A 6,539-nucleotide genomic window follows, 5' to 3' on the forward strand; every position below is an offset into this window, starting at 1 on the left:
ATCACATCATTTTCATGGGTATGCTTGGGTCTTTATGTGAAACTTTCAACACATTCAATCATCCTTTTCATGTCACTGTCTTGCCTTTCTGTGTGCACCACTACCAAGGAATGAATTTCCATGGTTTCCCTTTGTACTCGCCCCATGAAGAACTACAAAACCTTGAGATAGAGCCTATGCCATGCTTTTAGTTGATGTTTGAATCTCCCCAATTTCATGCATTCTAGCATCCAATTTTCTTTGTTCTTCATACCCTTTCAATTACTTTTCTTGTACCAGTGGTTCTTCATCTATTTTGGAGGGGTATCAATAAATGGCTTCAAGGTGCCAATCTAAAGGATAATTTTGGGATGTTAGTTGCTTTCTTTGCAAATCAAATGAACTTGGATGAGGGATACTCATACTCTTTACATTGACATAGCTATCTTCATGTCCATGTTTAACTCTAGTGCATTGCCTCTATGTGCCATATATACCACCTCTTGATAGTTTCTATTGACCTAGTTGTGATGCAACACACAAACACAAAAACACACACAGAGGACGGCTACTTGTCCTAAAACCACTTGGTAGGACTATAGTCACACAATCAACTCACAACAAGTTTGCATGTCTTATCTACTATAGAAATATGCTTTGATTTAGAGACCATGGAAAGAGCGAGTTTAAGCATTTGAAATTGATTCTAGTACTCATGGAAAACTCACTATTCTTAACAAGCTTGCACTAAAGAAATTTGCAAGTTGGAAAAGCTTCTAAGTTGGAATACATTGGGGTTCAAGTCTTGGATGTGTGGAATATACCTTGTAGGCATCTTGGGACTATTCTTACCTGTAAAAATTCATGTGTGTGTGTGTGTGCGCGAGCGAGCGTGTGCCTATGCATGCAGATACACACCCATGTGCACAAGCATGTGCACATGTGCATCTCCACATCCTTGATTCTACCCAATAAACATAAATGAGTCATGGAAAGACTAATTGATTCCAACAACAAGTCTGACATAGAAGTCACATAAGTAGCTCAGGCGCGTTGCAACTAATGTAACCACATTTGCAATAACTCAAAGACTTCACAGGATGAAGCACAACCATCAAGGGACCAGTTACAGCATTAAAACTCCACTACTCATTGGGAACTCCACAGATCATTACAAGAGTTGATGACTAAGTAGCATAGCCAATTCATCCTTCAAACAGCCAGGCCGCCATATATCTACTTTGTGTATACTGCACCATTAAACTTGTAAACACACACTCTTATCCCATCAATCCAACAGTGTTATCCCATCAACAACACAGCTTTCTTTCGAGAGGGTGGGTGAGATCCCAAAACATAAAGACCTAGACTAATGAACAACAAAGAAGCCGGGATGATCAAGTCATAAAGTGTTATTAAGAAACCTCTGGGTAATCTGGAGGTGTGGCAACCATTTAGCTCTATAAACACTGGTTGCTATCACCTCTTGGAATCAAACAGAATTTGGGTTCACAAATGAGAGAGAGAGAGAGAGAGAGAGAGAGAGAGAGGGTCAAGCCCATTCATATTCTCAGTAAGAAGATGCTCAATTCAGGGCCTCCACCCCTATCAGGATTTATCATATAGAAGGCCTCAGAGTCCTTGGAGCCCACCACCCTCTCAAACTTGGCCCTCATGTACATGAATTCATTCTCCACATGATGGCCTCCATGAAGCTCCTTATTATCTATATCACTACGATTCTGAATCTTCTTATTGCTACCATGAAGCTGCCTGTTATCATTGCAATGACTCTGACCCTTGTTATCATTGCTATCTTGATGGCTCATGCATGATGGTGGCAGCACGCCCACTCCCATGGACACAGCCTGCACCAGCTCCAGCACCTGCCAGTCCTCCTCAGAGCACACCCTCCTGAAGGCATACCCTGCCTTCCTGCCATTGCAGTACATGGTCCAGACCTGCTCCAGCAGGAGCTTGCCCCTGCCATGGCTCCTCTCACACTCAAGGGCTATCCTGACAAGGCCAGAGGCCATCTCCCTGACCAGGGCGCTGGTTGGCGTGGCGAGCTCGAGGAGGAGGACAGGGCGGGCGCGGGGATGCTCCTGGACGGCGAAGCGGACGTGGCCGCGGCGGTGGCCGAAGAGGGTGCCTGTAACTCTGTGGCCCAGCTTGAGGGGTGGGGGCAGGGGAGGAGGGGAGGGGGAGGGGGTAGGGGCGGGGTGGAGAAACCCTAGCCATTTGGTGCAGGAAGGGAGGTGGGTGATGAGAGAGCGGACGAGGGTGCAGAATTTGGAGGTGATGGAGGAGCGGGTAGATTGCTTTAGGGTGGAATTAGTCTCTACGAGGGCTAGCCTCTCTGGCGAGAAATCCAGATAGTCACCACTAGCTGCTGTCACAAGAGCCAGTGCATCATCCCTGCGCCTGCTGTTGCTGCTGATAAGAGTCATAGCCTTCGTCCAGGGAAGATGGTCTGCGACAGAGTGAAGAGACTCTGTTACACAGCGAGAGGGAGAGGGGGGGGGGCAAGTGGCGCCTTGTCAGTGAGCATACGTCGGAGGCAGAATCATAGGAGCTCTCTTCTTCCAAGCTCTTTCATGTAGAAAGAGAGAGAGAGAGAGATGGCGCCTTGTCAGGCTGCAGAGATTAGAGGCTGGATCATAGCAACTCTTTTCCTAAAGAGAGAGAGAGACAGAGTGTGAGTGCGCGCGTGTGATGGCATATGCAGAGTATTTAGAACCTCCCTCTTAAACTTTTGAGAGAGAGAGAGAGAGAGAGAGAGAGAGAGATGAATGAGAGTGTGTGTGAGGCAATTTCCTGGGATGGAGACTCGAGAGAGTGTGTGAGTGAGTGAGTGAGTGTGTATATGTATGTGTGTGTGTGTTGGAGGTAATCTCCTGGGGCTGGTCCATAGGACCTCTTTTTCTAAAAATAAGACAAACTTGCATTTTAACCAGCTTTTTACAAATCCAGCCTAGAAAAACACACTAAGGGTTGGGTCACCCCAAACCTAGGGTGAGTGGGGCGACCCACTCGAACTCAAGGTCGCACGATCATTCGCAATAGGGCATGAAAGAAAAGATAGTCGATAATAATGGCGCCAATGAGTATCATCGACAGGTGAAAATTGAAAAAGAAAGCTACGCAATTGGGTCCATTGAGTATGATGAGTAAAAAGCAAGTCGACACGCAATAAAATCACCAATTGTAGAGCTTCACACTACTAGCGCTGTTTGGGGAGCCCACTTTCTTGAATGTGCTAGCAAGGTGAGTATGGGGTGAACTTGTGAAGTTCACCCCCCCCACCCTACACCTCCCTAGTGCAACGAAAGGGTGAAGTTCATCCCACTCCCCCCCCGCCTACCCGTTGCTATGACCAAGCTCTAAAGGACAATTTTCTATAAGCATGTTCCATATGACCTCCTTCATTTTCTTCATTTGGGAGGGGGGGGCAAGTGTCACCTCATGAGCTCCCTTGCCAGCATACATAGGAGCCACAGAATCTACATCATACAATATAAGCTTCCAACGTCTTTCTTTCTTAACGTGGCCTCTTCTTTTTCTTAAGTACAACCAACCCCCCATCACAATGATGAGAGCAAAAAGAAAGTCACTTCATCATCATGACAAAAGGCTCATGTTGATATTTCCCATAACAAGTCTCTTCTTATGGGCTCCACCCTCCAAGTGTCAAAAGCTCTCTTTTGCTCTAGAGTCTACCTCTCCTCTCCTCATGAGAACTTTGAACCAAAAGTGGAAAGGTCAATCTTGTCAAGGAACTTGCCTAGCCCTCTAGGCTCTAGCCTTATGCTCACATAAAAGGGCATTTTAGTGTTATTTTTAAGTTCTAATATTTCATGGCCTTGAAATGAGAGTGGAAACTATTAATGCATGCTTCTATATTCATATTATAATGCAAGGATCCACCACACCTAACACCCAACCTACATGCCAATCACTAGATGATTCCTAACCTTCAAATTGGTCATATTAAAAAAAAGGATATTTTCAATTGATATTAAAAGGAAGTTCTCATGCAATAATAGATACATGAATCTCTCTCTCTCTCTCTCTCTCTCTCTCTCTCTCTCTCTCTCTCTCTCTCTCTCTCTCCAAAATCTACATTTTCTTTAATATCAACTTAGATCACCTCACCCTCAATTAACATTGCCTTTCATACCTCACACACAAGGGACAATGTATTGGACTTGTGAGAAGAATATACTCAACTTTTGTGTAATGAGTATGCTTCTATCAATGAGGGGTAGAAGACTAGTAAGATTTAAGTAGACGAGTAAGGGGAATAGTAAGTGATGCCAATTCCTCTCATCTAAAACACATACAATTTTTGAGATTGTATTTTGAATAATTGAATTTTGTCTACTTGAAAGACATGTGCGGAAAATGAACTACAAGTTTGGTGTTTTGGTTATGAGGTCAACTTAACTTGCATCCCATGTGCATGGCTTTTAGGTTGAATGTGAGTGCACACATGCACCCCCCCCCCCCCCCCCCCCCACACACACACACACACACACACACTCTCTCTCTCTCTCTCTCTCTCTCTCTCTCTCTCTCTCTCTCTCTCTCTCTCTCTCTCTCTCTCTCTCTCTCTCTCTCTCTCTCTCTCTCTCTCTCTCTCTCTCTCTCTCTCTCTCTCATGCAAAGCTTTAGCCATTGAACATCCATAGTTTAATCTCTCCATGAGAAAGCCATTAGTATCACACATGGAGATGAATTGTGATCATGGATTGTATATGTCTAGCTTGGTGCCATTTAGAGCCACACACAGTATCCTTGTATTCAAAACGAGGGCAAGATCCAATTTCCTATGAGCTACCTAACCTCCTACAAATGAATAGTTATCTTCACCACACTCATCTCTCCCTCTCCCATAGAGGTTCTTAAGTAGCTGCAACACCAACAATAGCAAGCCAAAGCAACAAATAAGAATTTGAGAAGGACCATAGATCAATCATTAGAGAAGAACATGTGTGAAGGAGTTATAGTGTTCACACATTTTGAAGGAGTTATAGGCCATTATACTCAACCTTACAAGACAAGGTAGTCACAATAGGTTGTTTGTTGCTAAACGATGAAATACATGAATGGCCCAAAAGAAACATATCCACTAATAGACTATTAAGTATTTGAGTCTCAAGCCAATCTCAATCTCTATAAGCTTGTAGCTGCAAGTCTCCTCCTTGGGAAATATCAAGGCATGTGTTAAAGAATCCTCAAGTGATGGAAGATCCACTTAAAATCTTGCCAATGAACTATATGTGGGTTGTGCATAAACTTGCTCATCTATGATACTACAAATTGTATGTTAGGGACTGCATTGTAAAGATAGATAAGGCATCAAACAACCTGGCTATAAATTGCAACATCAATCATCTCGTGCTGCCATCATGCATAGAAAGCTTCAGCACTAGCTCCATATAGGAGTACCCACATGTTTACAATCCTATGTGTTAAACATATGTAGAAGCTTTTCCACATATTGTAACTATGACATGATGATACCATGTTGATTTTGGTGAAGTAAATCCCCAAATAGTAATGTAAGAGGCCCATATCTACCTAGCAAATGCATTCTTCAATTTAGCCTTAAAATTTGCAATTTTATCCTCTTTAGGATCGATGAGCAACATATCATCTACATAAACAATGATGACCAATAACCCCCCCGCCCCCTTCATCCTTAATGTATAGGGTAGGAGAGCAGTTGGACTATACTTGAATCCTTTATTGTTCAAATAAGCATCTATATTTGAATGCCATGCACGAGGAGCTTATTTCATGCCATTCAAAGCCTTGCTTAACTTGCAAACCAAATTATCTTTGCCTTTAACCACAAACCTTGGAGGTTGTGATACATAAACAATCTCATGCAGATCATCATTAAGAAATGCGGTCTTAATGTTCAATTGATGCACTTTCCATCCATAATGGGTAGCCGTAGCACTAACGCATCTCACGGTACTCATGCAGGATGTAGGAGTAAGAGTCTCCTCAGAATCTATGCCCTTTTTCTGAGCATATCCTTTGACAAAACTAAGCATGCCTTGTACTTGTCAATAGAACAATCAACCTTGCATTTGAGTTTTACAACCCATTTGGTGCGAATGGCCTTCTTGCCAAGTGGCAACTCAACAAGATCCCAAATACTACTAGTAGCAATGGAGTCCAACACCTCTTTCATGGCTTGCAAACCAATGTACATATTACTGTGCATCATCAATCAAAGTAGACTCATCCTCATCCAAAAGTGAGTTCATAAATGTAGGCTCATCAAGAAGAGCATCTACTTCTAGATTAACACTCCTTTTGAGGCATTGTATGATAGGAAACCAAAGGTTGATTACTTTCATGTGTTTGGATGTATAGCATATGCTCATGTGCCAAAAGAGCTTTGTGGGAGTAGATGACAAGGTACTTAAATGTTTTTTTTTTTAAAATACAGTTCACAAAGCAAAGGCTATCATTTGCATGATCCTCGTACTAGAAAGATTTTTGTCACCAAAGATATCATTCTTATTGAAAACAATGCCTATTCT

General features: G+C 42.9%; 1 pseudogene; it reads right to left on the bottom strand.

Annotated features, from left to right (window-relative positions):
- Positions 1–959: 959 nt before the first annotated feature.
- Positions 960–2,793, bottom strand: LOC148012149 (protein MIZU-KUSSEI 1 pseudogene; annotated as a pseudogene).
- Between the last annotated feature and the right edge of the window lie 3,746 nt (positions 2,794–6,539).

The sequence above is a fragment of the Lygodium microphyllum genome, chromosome 27 (genome assembly GCF_053477565.2).
Source record: "Lygodium microphyllum isolate KBCC chromosome 27, Lygodium_microphyllum_v1.1.10, whole genome shotgun sequence".
NCBI lineage: Eukaryota > Viridiplantae > Streptophyta > Polypodiopsida > Schizaeales > Lygodiaceae > Lygodium > Lygodium microphyllum.